Genomic DNA, 23,648 nt, shown 5'->3' on the forward strand with positions numbered 1-23,648 from the left:
TATATGCAGTGTATTATTTGTTGAAACTGTACTTCCGATTTGATTTGAAACTGTCTCATTGCTATCTGTTTATCAATAAAACTTTGAAAAAAAACTCAATAATAGACTTAAAGCCCAGCTGAATGCATTATTTTTAAACAAAATTTTCAGCATCAGTAAGTTTTCACATAAAAATATGAAAACATAAAATTATAATCATCTTAGACCTGCTTTAAATAAATTTTCAATGTTATTATCTTAACAATTTTTCCCTAAAGTCTAATTGATTGACCAAAAATATTAAAAACATACCATTGACCATTAACCAAACAAATGTGGTGATTTCCCATAAATCTTTTTTCACAGTAACCAGTGGTCTCTAGGCAAGTTACAAAACCATTCCTACAAGCGCAGACACTGCAATTAGCCAGTTCTTAAGACTTCAGCCAAACAATTAACAATATCTACTGGAAGGAAAAAACAAAGTATTATTATTCACAACCATGTATGTGCCTTAAAGGTTCAAGGTAATGAACTGACAAACTATTAAAACTGTTCATAGCATCTTTATTAGTAATAATGCAAAACCAGAAAGTCTCTGTCTTACAAGAAAACAGTAAGATATAAAATATTGATTACCTGCAAAAGTTGGGCTGAATCTCCAGAGAATCAGACTGATGCAAAAAAAAAAGCCATATGGCAGATACTATATCATGTACGAATTATACTTGAAATGACAAAATTTCAGAAATGGATAACAGATCTGTGGGTGCCAGGAGTTAACAGCAAACTTTTGGTAGAGGAAGCTGAGCGGGTCACCTGTTATTTTGACAGGACCACATGAAAAATCTTTGTGATGATACAATGTTTCTATCCTATTCTGTCTGTGTTGATATCCTCGCTCTCATGTATTTAATTTTTTGTACAATTTTACCACTGGAGAAAGCTTGTTGTAACGTACATGATTTCAATCTGACAAAGGTTTTCAAACTAGTGAGCTCAAAGGATCTTCCTGCAAGAGTCTGATTATCTGGGACCACAGGCAGGTACTACCATGCCAGATGAAGTGATCTCTAGGTTATTTTTTTTACCATTGAAAAAAAATAGCATTGCCTCAAAATAAAGTAATTGCCTTACATATAATAAGATAAAATAAAGATCAAACAAGTGATAGGAGCTAAAAAAATTTTCAAGAATATTTAAAAAGTCATAGTAATGAAAACTACAGAAACTGATACAGGAAAGAAAGAAACTGACACCACAATCAAAATTAGACACAAAATAGACTCAGATGATTTTTTAAATATATAACTATATATATATAATTTCATAAACCAGGATGGGGAGATAGTTCAGTGGCATAAGCACCTGCCTGGCAAGCACAAGTTCCTGAATTCAATCCTCAGTACCAAAATAATAAAAAAACAAAAATAATAATAATTTCATAAACCAACAGACTTGTAGAAGAAATATATAAGAAACAATGTTGAGAAATTATTAATATCAGAGAAAAATGAAGCAATCTTATATGACAAAATACATTACAAAGAATTCTAAATTTAAAAAACAAAACATATTGGTAATTTCTCAACAGATTTGGAGTTAGGAATGATCATTCCAAAAAAACAAACAGAAAAAGGTAAATGAAATCATATGAAAGATGCATAAATTTGAATACATGAAAGCTTTAAAGCTTTTCCTATTTAGGAACATCAAAACATGGATAAAAACTTATAAGAGAAATTGAAGAAACTATCTGTAGTGACTGATAAAGAACTAGCCCCTGTTTACTTAGCTCTGAAACTGAACGGAAGTTCTGAAATGCTGATGGCCTTTTCCACATCTTTATACCACAGAAAGTTCTTTGCTTCATTTTCAGTACAGATCTGGGAAACATACTTCATTTCAAAAACAAATCTAGGCTTTTGAAACTAGTTCTATTTTGCCAGTGATTCATGAGGTCCCACACATGTGTGAAGAAATATCTTTGTTTTAGAAACACTTTGAAAAAGACTCAGCTTTGAAAAACACTCAGTTACAGGCGTGAAAAGGGCCTGGTGATCAGACTGCCGCCTCTTTGTTCCTACAGAGAAAAGGCCTGTCTTCTTTTATAACTCTAAACTAGTAATATTTAGAACTAAGATTGTTGCCTATTCTCTGGGTGTTTTTACCTAAAACCAATCTTACTTTTTGGTTTTAATCCCAAAGGAGTTAGTATCCAGTAAATAAAAATGATAAGAAATTTAAAAAACAATTGAAAATTAATGGTTCAACTACATGTGTGTCTGTAATTTCTCACATAAAGTCTTACTGTTGGCTCTGGGCCATCAAGAGTTCCTGCAAATCTGCATTACAAAAACACCAAGTTTGTAATGCCACTGCTTGGGAAGCTGAGGCAGGAAGATTGCCAGGAGTTGAAGGCCAGCCTGGGCTACACAGTGAGTGCAAAGCCTGTTGAACTACTGTAAGAGAGACCCTGTCTCAAAAACTCTAAAAGGAAAGGAAAGGGGAGAGGAGGGAAGAAAAGAGAAACACCCACCAAGCCAGGCCAGCACTTGAGGTCACCATCCCCAGCAACACAATCTGTCCTCTTTCTCTCTTCTCTCTAAAAGGCAAAACATATGCCTAAGAATTATAAAAAGAAAAATAAACTTGAGTTTCTTGTAGGAAAATAGACGTACCTTGAGACCATAATGTGAAGGGAAAATAATTCAGAAGCAAAAGTTTAAATATCACATTGTTTCTCTTATATGAGAAACTCAAAATATAAAGAGCAAAATAAAAGACAGATAACAGGAAGTAGAGTGGTAGACTTCCAAATAGGAAGGAGATCAAGAAATAGAGATAGGCAAAAGACAAGGGTAGAAAAGAAGATGAAAAGGGAATTCAGATGTGTTATACACATGAGCCAACGCCACACAAGCAATGAAAACGCTGCATACTATAAACATGTACTAATAAAAAAAGAATAGAGGAAAAGCGCAGGTACCCTGTAGCTTTCTGCTGCATTTACTGTGTACACAAGTACTACCACTAAAATATCGCTGTACTAAAAGGAGGTCGGCTTGCATAGCAATGCTAAAAACATTTTTCTCTTTTGCTAAAGTGTTGCATGCCTTGTAATTATTGGTCACAAAATGTCTCCAAAAACTTAAGTCTCTAGAAATAATGATAAAAAAACTAACTCAGTATATTACCAAGGAAAAAGTTACATCCTACAGCTTTTCCAGCTCTCAGTTGATGGGGAGCCACAGAGCCAGGGAATACGCTATCAGCCTCCCACTAGCTTTGCTACAGATGACACCTCTGACCAAAGCCAACTAACTGGTTAAAGACTGTGCCCCAGTAAACTTTAAGCCTTCCTTTGTCTGCTAGGAAAACCTGTGGTTTCCTATCTATGTCAGTACTCTGGGGAAAGTGGCCATTTTTGGTATCTTTTCCTGTTCTCTAGGGGCAAGGCACCTTTACATACTGATTCCCTGCAGAATTAACTATTCTTGGGAGAAGAGATTAAGAAGACTTAAGTCACAGATTTCTAATCAGTAACTTTTCTTTAGATTCATAGAACCCTCCTCTGACCTACAGATAACAGTAGCCTATTTTTAGAAAAGCAGACCAACAAAATCTGTAACTACCCTGGAAGTTGGAGCTATCCTGATCCTTACTTGTCATATACACCACCCCACAGCCACACCCACCTACATAAACTGGTGCCCACAGCCCCTAAGCCAGAGTTTTTGGTTGGCCATGGCCTCCATCTGTTTGCTTTGCTGCCTTTCCAAATAATCGTTGCCCTAGCCTCAACAACTCATCCCCGAGTCACTGGCCTTCGGTAGCAGAGGCCAACAGAGGCTCACCACTCCAATGATACTTTAATCTGTGGAGCCACACAATGTAATTTGATTTTACCTAATAGCAGGTGAAAATACTTTTCTCAAAAAGTATTACAAGAAATGGCTTATATTAGGAACAGTTACTAGTTGTTCAATAACATGTTAATATTTACCTAAGAATATTTATTTGTTCTGAAGAAGCAGTCTGAATTTTATCTCAGTGACATCTGTGCATCTAATTAAATCAGTTCTACATTTCAATACTTGTCAAAAAATAACATCACTACGTAAGTGCAAGACACACAACAAAACAGCCAAATATTCATAGCTTCTCACAGATACAGGCCATACACTCAGAAAACTTTCAACGTGCTGAAGCACATCACCATAAGAAGCACCTGCACAGAGAACTCTGGACCCTTCCCTGGTACTCACTGCCTCTTCCAACTACCCTCGCCCCAGGTCTCCAGGCCAGCACGCATTTCTTTCTGAAGCTGAGGCTGCCTAACAGATCACAAGGATCAGTGGGGGAAAGAAGAGAAACAGACCAGCACTTTGCATGTACACAGGCATTTAGCGGAAGGAAAATCCCTCAAGTGTGCATGCTGACTGGGAAGCAGGAACGCAGAACGACTACACCTACCAGGAACATGACCGTCTCCCAGGTCAAATGCCAACAGAGGGTGACATCCCTGGCCAGCCAAATTCAGTCCCATCAACCTCACAGAAGGTACCAGACCACATAGAAATCATCAAACAGAGGTATCTGATCCTAACCTTAATTTACAGATAGAAAAATGTGCTTTTCGGGGCCAGGGAGATGGCTCAGCAGAATAAGCACTTCCCTAGCAAGCTCAAGGGTCTGAGTTCAATCCCAGGTTCTGAAAAAAAGAAAAAAAAAAGCTTCTCAAAATAGGGTTCATGTAAACTCGAGTTAGGAGGCACATACAGGGGTTCCACATCACAAGGAAACATGGCTCATCTACTAAACCATAAATTTTGTCTTGGATACATTTTGTTTTTTTAATTCCTTCATAGAATAAATACTTTTTTCATTTCCTTGACATTAAATGATTTATAATTACTTTAAGTTGCAGAGGAAAACAAAAAAAAAAAAAGCAATTTTTAAGCCAAGCACCAGACCTATTAAATATTTCAGTTTCCAGAGGTGGTAAGCTACAGCACGCATGCCACAGCAGGCTGTTTGTGTCACTGAAAGCTACACTACGACACCCAGGTGAGGACCTGATGTGGGATGGAAGCCTCCTCCTTCTCTGTCAGTAGGCTTCCTCAGCGTAAAACTCTAACATCAGGATCCCTCCTTCATCATTGTTACCACAGTAACTGCTGCTCATGCCATCCACTGAGTACTCCTCAGACTTCTAGGACCGTGCTGACTTGTTCACATGCACCACTCATCTACCCTACTGCTTGGGAATTTTACAGCATACGTTCAAGGACAAGGGGTGTGCAACTGCACGCTGCCCTTACCTCCTAAGAGCTGTTTCTATGTCCTGGAACTTCACATATGCGTACGTTCCCACCCACCCCAGACTCAGTGTCTAGAACAGAGGTCAGCACACTGCTCCGCACCATTCTCACCAAGCGAGCACTGGTGCTGGCAACGCTCCAAGATGGCATAGCAATGTCTACGGATCTACCTGCTTCTTGTGGGTGGGCCTGGGTACCCTGCAGGTGAAAAGGCCCTCCATTTACTATCATTTCCCTACTGAAAAGCATAAATAGTTTCCATCATTCTGTTAAAATGAGTGTCTATAAAAGGCACACTTGTACAGGCGTTGATCTATCTATCTCTACATACACTTTAAGGATATCCTCTTAAAAGGTGAACTTATGGTCAAATGATTTATATGCTTTAAATTTTAGCAAACAGAATTGAACAGACTGTCTGAAAGGTGCACACCAGTTAGGACTTGTACTAGCAATGTCCAAGCACATTCTACACACCCTTTGTAAAAGGGATGAGTAATCAATCTATTTAGCCTCTACACCACCAGTCAGTTTAAATGAAGTAGAATGACATTAAATGACCTGTGAAGACAAGAAACACAAAGTAAAGTAAAATAAAATAAATTAAATTAAAATAAAATTTTGCTTTGTGAAAAAATATGGTTGTTTAAATTACCACAACTGACATCAAGGACTTTAAAGTAGAGGAGGCTGGAAGGCCACAGTATTGCTAGGGAAGCATGTAATACATTCCTAAAAGAACAGATGATGGACAAAAGGCCAGCCATCAAGTCCCTGCGGCTCAGGCGGGGAAGCAGCCACTGTAGAGGATACCCAAGAGCTCAGGTGTGGAAGAGCCACGCAGCGATGAGCAAGTCTAGAGAACCGGAAAGGAAGGGGAAGGTGTACAGATGGCGAGGACCAAGGAGAGCACAAGCAGAACTTAAAGTCAGTACCTGACATTACGAGACCCGCTCCCGGTTAAACATCTGGTTGGGAACCAGATGACTCCAAATTCCAATTAGCCTCTCAGAAAAAAAAAAAAAAAAAAAAAGTGAGCCTGCTCTCACAAGCAGTGCTTGCCCCACAAAGCATCTGAATGATTAATTATACTTAGAGAGGGGCAATTCAGAAAGGCCCTCCCATTGCTAGACACATACACAGTCTCAGTAAAGGGATCATTCCTCAGTGAGGCAAGCCTTCCTCAGGCAGGCTCTATGCTTGAAAACAAGCACTTGAAATAATCTTGTAGCTCAAAACAAGTAAAAACAAAAACTGCACCTTTCTCTCAAAATTAAGGGGAAAAAAAAAACTCTTGGGGCAGATTGGATGGTCAAGGTGAAGGGAAGAAGACATTAAAGTTACTCTGCCCCTGTTCCTCAAAATAAATAAGTAAATTTTAAAAAACTGCACCTTTACCACCTCATAGCTGATATTCTTGTGCATATCTGCAGTTCAATCATTTCAAACCATAGACAAGAAAATTCAGCAAAAGCAAGAGCTTAGAAAGAAAAGTTCAAATCTGAACTCATCGTAACTAGAAAGTCACTCAACCTGTTCCAACCACAACTGCCTTATCTACAAAAGGATAAATGCTCTATAGATAAATGAGATCGTGCAGACAGGCATGTAGCACGTGGCCAGCACACAATGGTCAGCTCCACACACAAGTCTTTCTCGGGTCCTAACTATCACTTCGTTATGAAGCATTCTTTTTTAGTTTTTCCTTTAAGTTTTCTGATTTAACTCCATTAAACCAGGGTAAAAAATATCTGGGGATGAAAATACAAAGACAGTTCAGAAAGCAGAAGGGTACACTGCAGAGCAATGAGAGCGAATCTGTTAGACCCTTCAATAACAGCAGCACCCACGCCGTAGGCTCACCATCATTGCTTTAGAGGTTACCCATTCAGAAAAAGCATGTTGTTTCAATTCACAAGACTGAACAAGGACTGGGGAGATAGCTCGGCAGTCTAAGCACCTGGCAAGTGCAAGGACCTGGGTTCGATCCCCAGTACCGCATGCCATGCCAGCCCCTCAACCTCAGGCATGCTGTGCTGGACACTGAAACCAGGCATGGTGGCACACATCTACAATCCCAGCACTAGGGAGGCTGAGGCAGGAGGATCACTGCAAGTCTAAACTATGTAGCAAGACCCTGTATCAAAAGATGATATGGGAAAATAAATAGCAGAACTGGGCATGGCAGTACATGCCTGTAATCCCAGCTCTCCAGGAGGCTGAAGCAGTGACAATGTGTGGGAGCCCAGCTGGAAAACTTAACATGACACAGTGAGGCCCTATCTCAAAAAATTAAAGGGCTAGGGCTAGGGCTCAGTGAAAAGACCCATGGTACAATCCCCAGTATAGTAGACAGAACAGAGGAAAGGAGAGAAATAGAGACAGACAGAGACAGAGACACAAAAAGAAGAGAAACAGACGGATCAAGACAGAGAGGAGAAAGAGAGACCAAGGAATGGGATAAATATTAGTATAAAAGTTTTCATTTGGCCTATAATCCCAAAAGCTGAGTCATCTAAGGATAATCCATTTTGGTGAAAAACAAAATCTAGTAGCAGCACATCTCCATTCCTTAGCTACTGTTCATGGAATGCAGCTCATCCCTGTCTGGTTCCCAATCACCCTCCAGCTGGCCAGTTGCTGTACCTGCCTTCATGGATGACAACTAACCTCTCAGATTCTAATAATGTGCAACCCACTGAGAATGAGGCTGAAACAACGCGCTACTGCTCCTGTTTTTTTTGAGTCTTTTCTGACTCATTAACACCTTCTGTCCAGCACAACATAGATCCTCATCTTCAGGAGTATTAAAAATAGGATTCTCTGACAGCCATGGTTTTGAATAAAGCATCTGATGGTAATCTGAACAGCTCAGCTACTTTAGGTCTACCATCAATCATTAAAATCAGGCAAAAACTGCTAGAGAAGCATCTTCCAAAAGGCACATAAATAAATCTGCTAGTTTCTTAACATTCCATGCTTTCAATTAGCCTTTCTACGGCTCTGCTCATTTCTTTTTTATAACCATACACTTCTTCCTATTGATTCTTAGCACTTCATATATTGGCAGGAAACCACTGCCAGCCTAATATAATGTCATGCATTTATGCAGTGCTTCCAGTGAAGTCACGCTGGAAGCTCCCTAGCATTCAGATGAAGAGGATGTGCAGTATTCCTGCAAGGTGGGTGGATTAAGTCTCCTGGCATTTCTAGCATTCTGCCCAGCACGTGTAACATACTAAGCACTCAGTATCTGTCCCTGGAATAAGAGCACGACTCTAAAGTCACATGCTCTTGGGTCTGAATTTCGGGTTTCGACAGTTCCCAAATCTAACCCGAAAGCTGAGCAAATCTCATTACCTCTCAAGACTGCAGTAGTTTCTTCTCTGGTATATTAGGGACCAGAGTCTGAGACCAACTTGAACAACATAGTGAGATCCTATCTTTTAAAAATCAAACAAATAAAAACAAAAATAATCTCTACTGGGTTTTCATAAAAACACAATAGAATAATGCATTTACAATGGATAGCACAGTATGGCTGACGTCCACTAAACCATGACCATCATCCTGAATCAGCTTCACTTGGAAATCACGACCTCGGTAATGCCGAGCAAGAAGTCAAAGTAGTGCCCCTTTTAACACCAGTGACTACGGAAGGGTAGCCCTAAGCCCTACAAAACAGCACTCTCTGGAATTTTTCTTGGTCATGTTGGAATACTTCTCAAGCCTTGATAATGGTCTGATGAGGTCAAAGTTGATCTCATTCTGTGGGACTTACCCCTAAGTGACCCAGTAACAATCCCAGCTGAGGTCAGCCCTAGGCCAGCTCAGTCCTCCCCTTACCCATGACCTTCCTAACATACAAGCTCTCCTACTACACTAATGGACCTAAAATTACAAAGGGAACTAGAGGCAAACATGGAAAAGATAGGCAAATCAGTAACACTCCCAGTCACCCCAGAACACTGTGGCCAGGGAATCCTAAGAGATACAGGGTGTGGGGAAGGCAAGGACATCTCAGTGCTCCCACTGGTGTGACCTCCTGGCTCTGGCTCATCTCTCAGTAGGAATATCTAAATATTACCATTGATTAATTCGGTAAAAACACTTTGAAAGAACAAAACTTAAAATAAGAAAGACCATGATCAAGACAACCAAGGAAAATAAAAAATCTTGTAATCAAGGCTCACCTTGAAAATATCAAAGTCAATGAAAAATAATCTTCCATATATTTTTGGAATCTTATCAATCAAGTATTAGTGTCTACTTAATAAAGAACTATACTTAGTCCTTTAGAATATACAAAGTACACTCAAATACACATATATTCCAAATACTCAAATGTAACTCCCCTCTCACAATGAATGAATGTACTACTGGTGAAAGGTGGTGGCATAATCCAAAAGTTTGAGCAAGAACTTTCACTATTGGCACTTGCTTGTGAATTACTTAATAATCCTAATTTTATATTAAAAAATTACTTCAATGCTTGAGTGAAAAAAAAACTCAATGAAGATGTGCTACAGTTATGCTCATAAATTGTACTGCACTTCAAGGGAGATAAGACCCCACAGTGTACAGAAACAAGCACTCTTACACAGAACCTATCCCACATAGGACAGGCTCACTCCGGAAAGGGACAGAGACAAGGGACCTCACTCACACTTCACAGCTAGGACACTCCTTCTGTTCAAGTCCCAGAGTGATGAATTTCACCATGGCTGCTGGCCACAGGCCGAGCTTGGCCAGTGAAGGTGGACGGGTTATATCGTGGGTAAGAAAAGGGGAAGAGAAGAGGACTAGCACAGAACTTCACAAATCTGCAGTAAGTTCACGTTTATTACTGGCAGTCATGTACACAGCTGGGGATTCCAGGCCCTTGGGATACAACAGAGAACGGATTCAAGAGAATGGTTTACAAGGTTTCCAATCTGTCAGAATGGATTCCTAATTTGATGTGCCATATCTTGAAAAAAGAAAATAGAAATCACCAGGCCAGCATAAATACACTCCCATGACTCTGGTTTCCAACTAGGAAGTAACGTCAATGCAAAGATGTAGACTTGATACACTTCAGAGCTTTACGGACCACAGAGATCAGCTTCGGAAACAAAGTCAGAGATTTTCCACATCAAGTGGGAAGCACGTGAACACAGCTCAGCCAGAAGCTGGGTCTTCTAACTCTCACACTGCATCTTCCCTGCCCCAACATTGTGAATGAGGAGGATGATTCAATAGGAAAAGAAGATGTTTTTTTCAGGGAAAAAAATACACAACATAAAAATAGCATCTTCTGTCCTCCTATCATTCACTCAGAACTCCAGGGCCTAAAGGGCTTCTCTGGAAGGCAATTCAACAGCTCACTACCTGGAACCCATCTTAAAACACCGTGATCCACAAGGGCTTGGGAACAGGGTAACAGGAGCAAGACTAGGCAGGCTCTGTGTAAAATTAAAATATTTCCCAAGACCCCAAAATTAAAACAAAAAGAAACGCATTCCTGCTCACCCTCCCCCTCTCCTCTACCTCCTACTCTTCCTTCTTCTGCATTTCCTTCTCTCAGCCAATAGAATTTTTTCAATACATTCGCTATCAATTTATAGGAAATGGTGGGTCCTTATTAATGCTATACTACCTAGAATCCAGTAAAACTGAATATATAATTTGGTAACAACAAAAATAAAAGGCATATATTTAAGATCTATACAGTCAGTATTTTAAGGAAATTGCAAAAATGAGCATAGGAATTCCAAGCTGGGGATTCCAGGCCCTTGGGATACAACAGAGAACGTATTCAAGAGAATGGTTTACAAGGTTTCCAATCTGACAGAACGCATTCCTAATTTGATGTGCCGTATCTTGAAAAAACGAAAATAGAAATCACCAGGCCAGCATAAATACACTTCCACGCTCCGTGGCCTTATCTCTCCATGGTGTAAATTTCCCCCAAAACCTATTGAAAACCAGCTGTACAAACCAGGATATCACTTCAGGAAAGCTCAGGCCAGCACCAATGTCCAGTGACAACTACAGAGTAGGAATCAATACAAAGAAAACCACAGTGAGCATTCAGGTTCTGATCCCCTGAATTCTACCCTCAAGTGGGGCTGGTGATTTAGTAAAATTACTCCCGAAGGAGTAAGAAAGGAGAAGAGGAGAAAAGGGAAAACTCAGATGCTGGCACACAGCTATACCTGTGTGGTCCACAGCAAGCCCTAGGGGAAATCATGGCACCTGTAGAATCTACAGTGTTAGATCTGTAGAATCTACCTCCCATGTGCTTCAGCCCTGTGTAAGTGAAATTGATAGACAATGCAGATTCCTTGTTAAATAATAAATGTAGAATGATAACCAAGCTGGCATTAGCACAGTAACTACACAATAAACATGACTGCTAGTTGCTCTTCCTTATTATTAGGGAAATGGGAATTAATTGTACTAAAACTTATAAAGGCACACTTTTCTCTGGAACTTGGGAATCAAGGCATCACTGCAGCCTAAGAAACTAAGAGTTCAGAAGCAGCTGGTGCCACCTGCGTTTCTGGGCAGCATGAGCTGAATTCCCATTGTGAAGATGGTTTTACAAATCTATTTCATAATTAATGTGTGCCATGCCCTTCATGCCGGGTCGGGCTACAACAGTCCCAGGCTGCACTAACTACTTGAATTCATGGAAGATTATTGTAAGCTAGTTAGCACAGGTCAATTATGTAAATTAAAGTTTACAAATAGTTTTCTAATTTTAGATGTAAACTCCAGGATAAAATCCACAAAACAATTACTCTGTGCTTCCCAAATGACCATGTGAAGATACCAGGACAAAGACACATCACAGATCATAAAAGAGCCAACCCTGTTGTTTAATGGTTGCTGGAGGTCCCCAGGTGGACACAGGCTGTGGGTCCGTGCTTGAAACAGAGGGAAGGAGGGAGGATGAGCTGCTGCTCCTGGGAACTGGAAGCTTCCATCAGTGCGGCTGAGAAGGGAGACATGTGCCCTCAGCCACCCAGTGCCTGTGCCTGTGGCTGCCAGGGACACCAGCACTGGGGAAGGGCTACTTCTGGGTCACACTGCGCAGACCTGGGGAGTTGCCACAACGGCCACGCCAAGGTGGTAAGGACGTGCTTCAGCAGAGTGGTGCCGGGACCTTGCGCTCACGTGATCCAGGGTGAATCACGTTCAGAGTGTCATGCTCGGTCGCTGTGCGGAAAAGCACGAGCCCCAATTCCTTGAGTTCACCTCAGAGCAGAGGGCAGGCAGAATGGCTCTCCACCAACCATCAGGAGAACTGAAGGATGCCGCCTGGACCACTTTCCTGTGGAGTGTGCACAGTTATGTAGGAGGAGTCACCAATTCGTTGGGGTGGGAAAGGCGTGTGTATATTCTGAGCTGCCGTCATGCAGGGCCGCATGTCTCACACAGGCATCCTCTCTGGGCATGCTCCACTGCCAGCCTGCAAGAAGGTGCTTGTCCCAGTGCCTCACTGATGTGGCATGAGTATTTTCCATCTCTGCCAGTCTAATACTTAAATATATATGCTTTCATACGCATTCATATTAGTGATGTTTAAAAGTTTTTATATTATTACTAAACTATAGCACTTCCTCAGTTTTACTACTATTCTTTGGTGGGGCAGGGGGGACAGGATCTCAATATATAGTTCAGGCTGGCCTTAAACTCACTATGTAACACAGCTGGCCAGGGACTCATGGCAATCCTCCTGCCTCAGCCTCCTGAGTGCTGAGACTATGGGTGTGCATCACCACATCTATACTTGACATTTTACTACTAGAGTGTTAATTATTTTCTAATACATCAGGCTGGGGAGCTAACTCAGCAGTCTAAGGATCTGCCTGCCAAGTGCAAAGACCCAGTTTGATCCCTGGTACCTCATGCTATGCCAGCCATGGAGCCCTGGGTGCACCTTCCAGCCACCAAAACCACACATGGTGGTACCCACCTGTATCCCAGCACTGGGGAGGTTGAGACAGGAGAATCACTATGAGTCTGAGCTGTGAAGCAAGACCCTGTACCAGAGAGATAGATAGAGAGATAAAATATATCATATGCACTGCATATATTGTAAATATACTGATCATTTGTGTTTCATCCTTCTTTAAAGTACATAATAATGAAAATATTCACTGAAATTTTAAATCAAAGACTATAAATCATAGCACCTTTGCAACAAGTGGACATGGGCTGGGGAGATAGAATAGTGGGCTAAGCACTTGCCTGGCAAGCATACAGGTTTTATCCCCAGTACCTCAAGCCATGCCAGCCCCAGGAACTTGGGCATGCCATGCCTGCCACCAAAACCGGGCATGGTGGCACTAGCCTATAATCCCAGCACTGCGGAGGCTGAGACACGAGGATCACTGTTAGTCTAACCTGCTTAGTGAGATCCTGTATCAAATAAATAAAAGATTAAAAAATAAAATACAATAAGTGGACCATTTTATCATCAGCTAAAATGTCTTTACAGTAGCCATTCCTCATACTGTTTGAGGAGCCTGTTGCCGAACTGCAGCAAGAGGGTGGGCCCACGAGGAACCACCAGAAATGCTGCAGCTCCTGCTCTGGAGCCCCTGAGGCTCGCCGGGGTCCTGAAGCGTGGAGGCTGCACACAGCTGAGCAGGGGCTGCCCAGGGAGGAGGCAGCCCCGAGCACGCTCAGCAGCGGGAACGCGGCCTTCCCTGCACAGCGCTGGACAGCAGAGGCGGGCGGATGCAGCTGCGCTGGGCCTGCTCCACATCAGAGAGTGAGCATTGTGTCCCTCCGCGAGGTCCCTGGCTGTGCTCACAAGCTGGAAACTAGAAAAAGGTTTGCTCCAGGGACTGTGGGACCCAGTGTGCCAGCAGCTCCTCCCCCGTTGGGCAGAGAAAGAGGAAAGAGATTTGAGAAGCATCCATCAGAGCTGCCAGGTTATACAGGGAGGAGGAATCAAAAGGAGCTGTCATGCTGTGGATCTGTGGAGTAGCCAAGCAATGTTACACACTCCTTTGCAACTGAACAAACTGAACTAAAACAAGGAACACTTTAAAAAGTTTAAGTCTTATTTGATAAATGCTCAAATTTCTCAAGATCTGCAACTGTGCGGTCCACAGGAAGCACAGGGAGGCGAAGGTTTGCCTGCGCTCACTAACAAAAGACTTCTTCCTGCCCCAGGATCGCGGGACAATCTCAGGAGGTAGGGAGGGAACAAAGGCAGTGTGTGATTTGTTCTCAATGACAAGCCAATTGATTCCCTCAGCTGCACCTTACTATGCATCTTCCATGAATGTGGTCCCTGAAGGTTCAAATATCTAATCAGATTTTACTATAGAAACAACATAAACTTCCCAAAGTTAAGAAATTTGTAACAGATTTCTTTCTTTATGGATATAAAAATGATTCCAGGGCTAGGGAGACAACTCAGTGGTCTAAGCACCTGCCTGGCAAGTTAAAAGACCCAAGTTTGATCCCTGGTGTGCTGTGCTAGCCCCAAAACTGGGCATGGTGGCGCATGCCTGTAACCCCAGGGCTATGGAGGCTGAGACAGAAGGATCACTATTCAGTCTGAACTGCGTAGTGAGACTCTGTATCCAATAAATAAATGAAGAAAAAAGAAAAAAAAAAGTTTAAAATAAAATAGAATAAAAATAACTCCAGGGGATGAGCTAAACACAGAAACCATGACTCTGGGGATAAAGTAGATACCAGGAAGCAAGCGCAAGTCCCATACCACCCTACCTGAATGCACTTACCTCCTCACCTGGCAGTCTTAACTTCCTCTCATATAGGAAAGAGAGTCCATGGCTAGTTGCTGTAAGGGAGGGGAGTGCATCCCACATCCCACCTCCATCTCTGCATCCACCTTCCTGTCTCCTCTTATGACCAGGCATTGTCCACCCGAGAGTCGTCATAAAGGCTACGTGTACAACAGTGCAAGACACAGGAAGCCCAAGCGCTGCCTGCAATGAGCAGTGAGGACCTCTTTACACACAGGATCTTAAAAGCCTGTGAGCATTCAGAGAAATGCAGATCAACTTGCTTATTGAACATGACACTTGGGGGATACACAGTAACAACAGGAGAATGACTGGTCTGTACAAGAGACCCAAGAACAGAGGCTCCAGGGAATCAGGAAAAATCCACTACTTTTTATTCCTTTGATGTCCATGATACCAGTTATCAGTGGTAACTCTTGCATTTCCAATATAAGAATTGACTCTTATGTAGCTTTTGCTTTAAATTTTTTACTACTTTCTATTGTGCTGTGAATATATGTCCCCAAAATCTCACATGGTGAAATCTATATTCCCGAGGTGACCAAGTAGGTTTTCTGGGAGGTAAACAGATGAAGCGGATTATTGCTCTTATAAAGAGAAACCACAGACCTAACTTTCCCTTACACCATGGGAAGGCAGAGCGAGGCCGGCTACCAGTGAAAAACAGCCCCTCACCAGACACCTAATCTGTCATCACCTTTCTCTTATACTTGCTAGCCTCTGAGGCTCTGACAATTCTAGTTTACAAGCCACCTCAATTTAGGTTATTTTTATTACAGCATCTCCAGTGAACTAAGACACTTCTGACCACAGGCTGGGGTAAGCACCCCATTAGAATACATAACTTCACCACTCAACAAACCAAAGTAAAGAGATACCTCTTTATTATTTACTTCATGCTAAGCACGTAGGTGCTGAATAAATGCTTGTGGGAGAATCTGCAAATACGTTTGCCTCTAAGGCACAAGTACTTACTCTTTCTAGCTCTAGGGCCATGAAAGTGTATATAGCACCTTCGCAATAAACATATTTCTTGGCAAGTACTTCTTCATAATACAGACACATCCACTTCCCAAGACCATTTTGAATGTCAAACTATTAACTACTCAGATAAATTAACTTTCACATTCTTAACAGAATCACTTGGGCTCTTCTAGAGTAATAAAGGGTTAAAAAATAAGATGTCCCTCCTAAAGGAGGAACTCCACATTTGCCATCTACCTCTTAAAACTTGGCAACCGAGAGAACACTGAGGCCTTCTGCCAGCCCACACCCCACTTCAGGTCTCTGCCACACCGTGGGCCAAGCTGGCCATCGCAGGCCTGCGAGGCACCGATCCATCCAACATTCTGGTTTCCACACAAGCTGAGAGCATCAAGCACGGCTTCCAGTTTTGTGCACGTTTCCATGGTAGAATCTGTACCTGAGGACTATACGTTGGTCAAGCAGAAAAGGACTTAGTAAAATAGGAAAAGTTAATTTAAAAGAGCACTGAATTTGTACTAATAGTGTTTGGACAGGATATCATGTCTGCATCTTACTATGAATAACCACTATGAAGACAATATTATACAATGTATTAATTATTGAAACTGTCCTATTAAATCGGTTTTGAAACTGTCTCATTGCTATTTGTTTCTCAATAAAATTAAAAAATGAAATTTTTTTAAAAGAGCACTGAAAACTGCTACAAAAAGTGATAGCTTGTCTCATTCTCATGACTCTGAGTTACCACTCAAGAAATAGTATAGTGAGCCCTTGATATCCAAGGCAAATTAGTTCCAGGACCCCCTGAGGATGCCAAAATGCACAGATTCACAGGACCTTTATATAAACCCATGCAGTGCTTTCATATAATCACATATCCTCCCATAGTCATGAGCAGCACCATGTTTTGGTCAACAATGGACCAAATATGTGATGGCAGTCCCAAAAGATTGTATCCTTTAGTAGCACTGCAACTGTCTTAGTTTATATAAGTATGCTCTACACTGTTCCCACAGTGACACTCATGGAAGAAGGCATTTGCACAGCACATCCCTATAGTTAAGCAGCAAGGCACCATGTTTCAAGTCACCTTTCAATACTGTGTAACACCTAATACAATGCAACTGGTATGTCAATTGGTGCATTGTTTATGCAACAATGACAAAGGAAATCTATACTTCAATTTAAGACACGATATTTTTTTAAATATGTTTGATTTGAGGTGGACAGAATCCATATGCCCAGAACCCAGCCAACTGTATAACCAACCTCAGAAGATGTCAAAACCAGGGCTCTATCAGCCTTTGCTGAGGGTAACCGAACGTTACTGGGGGTGGCAGTAGCAGCTCACATGACATGCGCTCTGCCACTGCAAAGCTCAGTAACTTCCAAAAGCTACTTCTTGCAGTGTTTCTGAATCAGGCAAATAAGGACTTACAGCTAAAATGAATTTGACTGGCATGGAAAGTCTCTGGCTAATAGTAAATGCTACTGTTATTTGCTGGTGATAATGTCATTATTAGCAAACTATCCAAGCAAGTAACAACCCTGTGTTCTCCAACATAAACAGACACCAAAACCACTAAGTCGGTAATTGCTTCCCACAAGTCATCTTAAAAGCAACTCAGAAAATAAGCTATAACTGATTACTAATTAAGGATTTTTACTGTGTTTATTTCTACAGAACCATGTCCTCTCCCCATAAATACAGAAGAAAAGAGAAGGAAGACCCTGCGAAGAGCAGCACAGTCTCTGGAGTTCCTCCAGGGATGCGTGGAGGGACCTTCCTGCTGAGAAGATGCAATGTCTCTCTTTTTTTTAAAGTTTTATTTATTTATTCATTATTTATTTGAAACAAGGCCTCCCTACACAGTCAGACTCATAGCAATCCTCCTGTCTCAGCCTCCCCAGCACTGGGATTACAGGGGTGCACCACCATGCCCAGCTTCAGGGCCGGCAGGCATGCAGTACCAGGGATGGAACCCAGGACCTTGTGCTTGCCCATGCAGGCACTTGTGCCACTGAGCTGTCTCCCCAGCCCGCACAAGATCTCTTCTATGTCCTGATAGACTTCACCCTGACATCCAGCAGCTGTTCTGGCCATGATGCTTTGAATGTGATGAAGATAAAAGTAACCTCATAAAACGAATCCCTGGAGAGAACAGGGTAGCGTGCATGCTGCCTTCCTCTCTGAACCCAGTCCTCTGGGCTGGGCATACCACACATGCACACACACACACACACACACACACACACACACACACACCCCACAACATGACATGAGCCTGATCTGCTGCAGGACTCCTACCCACAGCTGTCTGTACAGGCCCATCTTCTGCATCATGTCCTTTGACTCCACAAGCTTTCCTTGTCAGGTGCAGGGAATGCAGCTCAACCTCCTCGTACTGGCCCTTGCCTTGGCATCCCACCAAGAAACATCTGATGGCTCCACTCTGGAGCTACATGTCAGATGTAACCCAGCCAACCTGAACCCAGGTGTTTGCACAGGAATATATGGAACTTCCCAGTGGCCCCACTACTCCTACTACCAGAAGGTAAGTCTAGCTCACGACTTCCAGAAAATACTCTTGGTCTCAATCAGAGCTGAGGGAGTTTCTTTTGAAGGGTGCACCACACAGGCACATGGGTCTGTCTGAGGCTCCATTGCTGACCCTGGTGCTATGAGTAGAGGGGAGTTTACAGGACTATGCTGGAAGGCTGTGCTAGGGGAGCATCTCCAGCACAGCAAGGGAACTAATGGACACTTCAGTTGTTCTACTGACCTTCTGCCGGGACTCCTGGTGCTACTTAAGCTCCTGATTTCCAGTTTTAGAGAGCACAGCAAGGTGTGAATAGCACATGCACTGCACTGGGCTGGCAGACTCTGACTCCATCTCACAGATGAGAAAGGACTGTAGTAGCTGGTGGGGTCAGCTGAAGACGGGGCACCTTGGTGATGGTGACCCCCGCTGGGGTGTCTTACATGCCAGAAGCAGAGAACTGGCCACTGCTTCTTCCTACTCCTGGCCCACTAATGAGTCCTAAATGTGGTCACACTTATACACCAAGCACAGCATCAACTCAGACCTGAGAGGTATGGTAGTTGGGGTGAGGGTTGAAGCAAGGCCTCACAGGGCTCACACTGGCCCTGGGCCCCTCAAGATTTCCTCTACAATGCTTTCTCACTGGGGCTGAGGACATGGAGCTGCTTAAGCAGGTTTTCACACCCTATGGACATACACAAAGGAACACTCAACATTTTACTCAATACCTATACCCACAGCTCCTAGAATTTCTCCAACAAAAAACAGGAAACCGTAGAGACAGACTCCTAGGCTCCCTCTATCTACCACTGGGCCATCATATGTGTGATGCTATGAGTTCCTGGGTAGCATGGGGGGAACTGGCCCTGAAAGTACCCTGCTTGTTTGCTGGAGATAAACTTGCTGAGGCCAAAGTCTGCAACTCTGACGTGTAGGTCTGCACCCAAAGCAACTTCCCTGGCTTTCGTCCTCCATGGACAAGCACCGACTTAACGGTGGCCCTACACAAAAATGCCAACTGTAGAGTCTGCTCTGTCTTGCAGCCAGGTGAGAGCCTGGCAGGTGGTGGCCCCATCCCATTCTCTCTGATCCCTCCCTCCTCTATTTCCAAAGAAATAGAGAGACAGACCCCCGATTCTTACTTTCACTCTATTGCTCTCCATCTTAGGGCCCAGGAGAACTGCGGTTGAAAGGAGATTACAGGCTGAAAGAAAGAAAATGCCCATGCAAATGAAGATGCCAGCGAGCCTTAGCATGACAGCCTCTGCTGTAGGGAGGTCCAGGACACCTACACCAACAGCTGTGTGGTTCATGGGCTCTGGTGCATTTAAAGGATGCTACAATAGACACAAAGGCCAGCCCAACTTCTCAGATCTCAGGCTGTCCACAGTGTAGAACTGCTATGGCGCCACCCCGCAGGCTGGGCTGGGATTATGGAGTGAGATGTTGAGCTGCCCCTGGTTCTGCACTTTGACCCCTAGGAGACAGCCAGAAGCAAACACTACCAGAAGAGCACCAAGGGAAGAAAAAGCTAAGTGAACAGAAAGGACAAATGCCAGGCTAACCGGATAAGGTCTGTGCAGAAGCTGCTCGCCTTTCAGCACCATGGGCAGATCCTACCACGCCAGCAAGGTCCTCAGGCCAGGCTTTGAGCTGCTTAGCTGGCATGGGGTTCTGTGCAGCCAGAAGCTGGGCAGCGGCAAGCAAAAGGACCAGTACACAGCAGGAAGAGCAGGTGCAAAGCCAGATATGCATTCTTGGGCCTGGTGCTCCCTGCCTTCTCCAGTAAGTTCCTCAGGCCACATGCGGAACAGAGTCAACACTCTCTGATCTTCCCACTACATCTCCAAGAAAAACCCTCAAGCCAAGGGATCACTGTCCAGTGCATCAGCTTCAGCAGCGAGAACATTCTGATCTACATAGCTGGATTGACAAAGAGAGGCTCAAAAGTTTCAAGCAAGGCACAGAAAGGGACAGAACTGAAGGTGACTTCTACAGCCTTTTCTAGCTCATCCACAGGGCAAACAGGCAGATGTGGGGAGATCTGGGAGAAGGAGGGAGCTTAGGCAAGGCCAGGAGGCGAGGTAGAGGGCACAGGCGAATGGGGTTGGGGAGGAACAGCCAACAGGTGTGGGTGTAGAGAATAGAGAGCACGCTGGGCTTCTGAGTGAAAGGGAGAAGGGAGGAAGCACTGCGCCTGCAGGCAGTGCAGGGAGGCCAGAGCAAGGGCACAGCCCCACAGGCTCCGGAGGAACCCTGGAGTAGAAGCCGCTTCCTGCTTTCTTACATTGCTGCCTTCATTACCCTTGTGCTCTATTTCATACAAGTGTGGCTTTCTTTCCTATAAGATTTTGGAGGATATATTTACTGTTCATATTACTAATGATACAACCACTGAAGATTTTTTAAATATAGTGTAGTTGCTAAGAAAATTATCAGATTAGACACAGACCACTGATGAAGTTGTCCTTTGAAATAATATACAAATTTTACTGTATTCAACTGACCTGTCAATCCCATGGTGCACTGTTTGTTTCATTTATTTCTTTAGTGATTTACTTATATGTGTACATACACAAGCACTAATTGTGGTGCTAAGGATTGAACCCAGGGCCTCAGGCATTCTAAACACAAGTTCCCCCTACATCCCCACACCCCTAGTTTGAATGTTACATTGGAAGGGGAAAAAAAGAAGTGATTGTGGTAACACAGAAATGACCACTCAAGACTGGAAGGTCAGTGCTGTCGGCCCACCTGTGACACCTCCTCCTCCCCCTATCTGCTGCCCTGATTCATGATTCTAGATTCACTTTTGGGTATTTATAATAATAACTATTTACTGTAAAGTTGATAGTTACTTCTGCATTTATCAGTAAATTCAATATTTGCTAAATATAAGAAGCTTCAGTTTTAGCCACCAATTAAAAAAAAAAGATCAGCTACCAGAGTTAAAGGAAGCAAATGCCTAGGCCCAGCCAGAGGGTTTTAGAAATTCCAGAGCAGTGGTTCCACTTGAGTTCCTGGCAAGAAATGGTTCAAAGTCAGAGATAATTAAATTTTTGGTCTTAAAATGTTTTCTCTTTCAAACTGGAGGGAGGGAGGGAGGGAGAGAGAGAGAAACAGAGACGGAGAGAGATACAGACAGACAGACAGAGACACAGAGACAGACAGACACAGAGGGATGACAGGGAAAGAGGGAGAGGGACTACTCAAGATCTTTTAGTTTCTTCAGGTTATACTAATTAAATTTACCTTCTTAATAAAACTTGCAGGATTCTTCAGGAGAGTTTTATTTCCAATTTGAAAAGCTGTAAAAAAATTTTGGCTAAGAGCTAATAATGTCCACTTTTTTCCAAAACTGGGAATCAAACTCAGGACCTTGCACTTGGTAGGCAGGCGCCTTGCCATTGAGCTATATTCCCAGCCCCGGTCTACTCTTAAACACTGAATTGTCTCAAAATGATGCCAGAACTGGCAAGGTGATTCCATAAGAAATGTTTCCTTTGCAAAAGATAAAGTATACTATGATTATTTTAAAGATTAGGAAAAAATAGCTTTCATCTTGCTTTCTTGTTCACTGTCTGAGCAGTTTCCTTCATGCAGATCCCTTCTGTTCGCAGAGACCCCGCTGGGAACGCCCTGTGCCTATCATCGCGAAGCGTGGTGGCTGTAGCTATCATGGTGCGTAGAGCCCCTTTTCACAATGGCCCAGGAAGGGGGCAGTAGGCATCAGGAAGCCCTTCTGCCATTCCATCGCCAACACTCTTCCCTGCCCTATGCAGAGCTGGGTGGCCAACCTTTATCTTCTTCTCTCAAAACATTCTCTAAATATTTCTGAACAGGCAGATATACGGGTGACAAATTTCTTCAATGTCTGTCCAAGGAAATTTTTATTTAGCTTTCAAAAGATAATTCCCAACAAAAACAGAATTCTGGGTTAGAAGATCTGTTTTCTTACATAGTTTCTAAAGAGAAATCTGTCATGATTATTGTCCTTGTGCCAACGTACCAAAGATACATGTGTTTTTCTTCTGATTGCCTTCACAATTCTGATTTTTCTTAATATTGGATACAGAAGCAAAGGTATTTTTGCTATTTGCCTGTATTTTCATTTGAGCTTCCTGGATCTGTGTATCTGTCATTAGTTTCAAAAAATTCTCAGCCATTATATTTTTTGTCCAGTATTTTTTGTCTTTTCATCTTGTAATGCCCAATACACCTATGTCATACCCTTTACAATTGTTCTACAGTCCTTACACCCTGTCTTATGCTTCTTAACATCTTTTCTCCCTGCACTTCAGTTTAGAAGATGTTTACCAGTGCTCCTTTGGGCCTGCTGACTGCTACCTGAGCCCTGTCCAGTACACTGACGCACCCATGTACATGCTATGTTTGTTACAGAGCTGTGATTTTGTGCCTGCCTTTTTCTCTAATGTGCTGAAGATAGAACTCAGGTATTTTCACTGAGTGACATCCCTAGCTTTTTCTTATTTTATATTCTGAGACAGGGTATCTCTACACCTCTAAGTTGCGCAGGCTGAGCTCTAACTTGAGATTCTCGCGACTCAGCCTCCCAGCATGTAAGGATGACAGGTGTGGGCCACCTTGCCTAGCTGTACACATTTTGACTTTCAGCATTAGCCCTGGTGCTCTCTGGAGTCTCCAACTCTCTTCTTGTATTACCATCTATGCTTGCATGCCATCTACACACTTACCCATCAGAGCAATTGGTCAGTCTCTCTGCCTGTTTTTCTGTTTTTCTTCCTTTCTTTCTTCCTTTTTCAGTGCCAGGGATCAAACTCCAGCTTTCATCCTTCAGCATTTTAACCCTAGGTATTTTAAATATCCAGGCTGATAATCGCAACATCACTTCCTTATCTGAGTCTGGGTCTGTTGTTTGCTGTTTGTCTTCAGTTACTTTTTCCACTCAGAATGCCTTTAGGTTTCCCTTGTAAGCAGAACACAATGCAGTGTGCAAAAGAGCTAAGGCTCACAGGATTAGAGGGAGGGTCTGCATGCACGAGGGAAGAGCTGCCAGGTGG

At 42.9% G+C, this 23,648-nt stretch overlaps 1 protein-coding gene across 4 annotated transcripts in view; it reads right to left on the reverse strand.

The window, feature by feature from the left end:
- The window catches only part of Fars2 (phenylalanyl-tRNA synthetase 2, mitochondrial), a 538,274-nt gene that overhangs the window by 460,584 nt on the left and 54,042 nt on the right, over positions 1 to 23,648 (reverse strand). Inside the window, exon 1 of one of the 4 annotated variants that reach the window (XM_023712147.1) lies at positions 6,239 to 6,259. The exons of the other annotated variants lie outside the window; for them this stretch is intronic. The gene's annotated coding sequence lies outside the window, so the exon portion shown is untranslated. Of the gene's footprint in view, positions 1 to 6,238; positions 6,260 to 23,648 lie in introns of those variants that run through there. 4 annotated transcript variants of the gene reach the window in all.

This window comes from Octodon degus, unplaced genomic scaffold, assembly GCF_000260255.1.
Source record: "Octodon degus isolate 3935 unplaced genomic scaffold, OctDeg1.0 scaffold00023, whole genome shotgun sequence".
Taxonomy (NCBI): Eukaryota; Metazoa; Chordata; class Mammalia; order Rodentia; family Octodontidae; genus Octodon; species Octodon degus.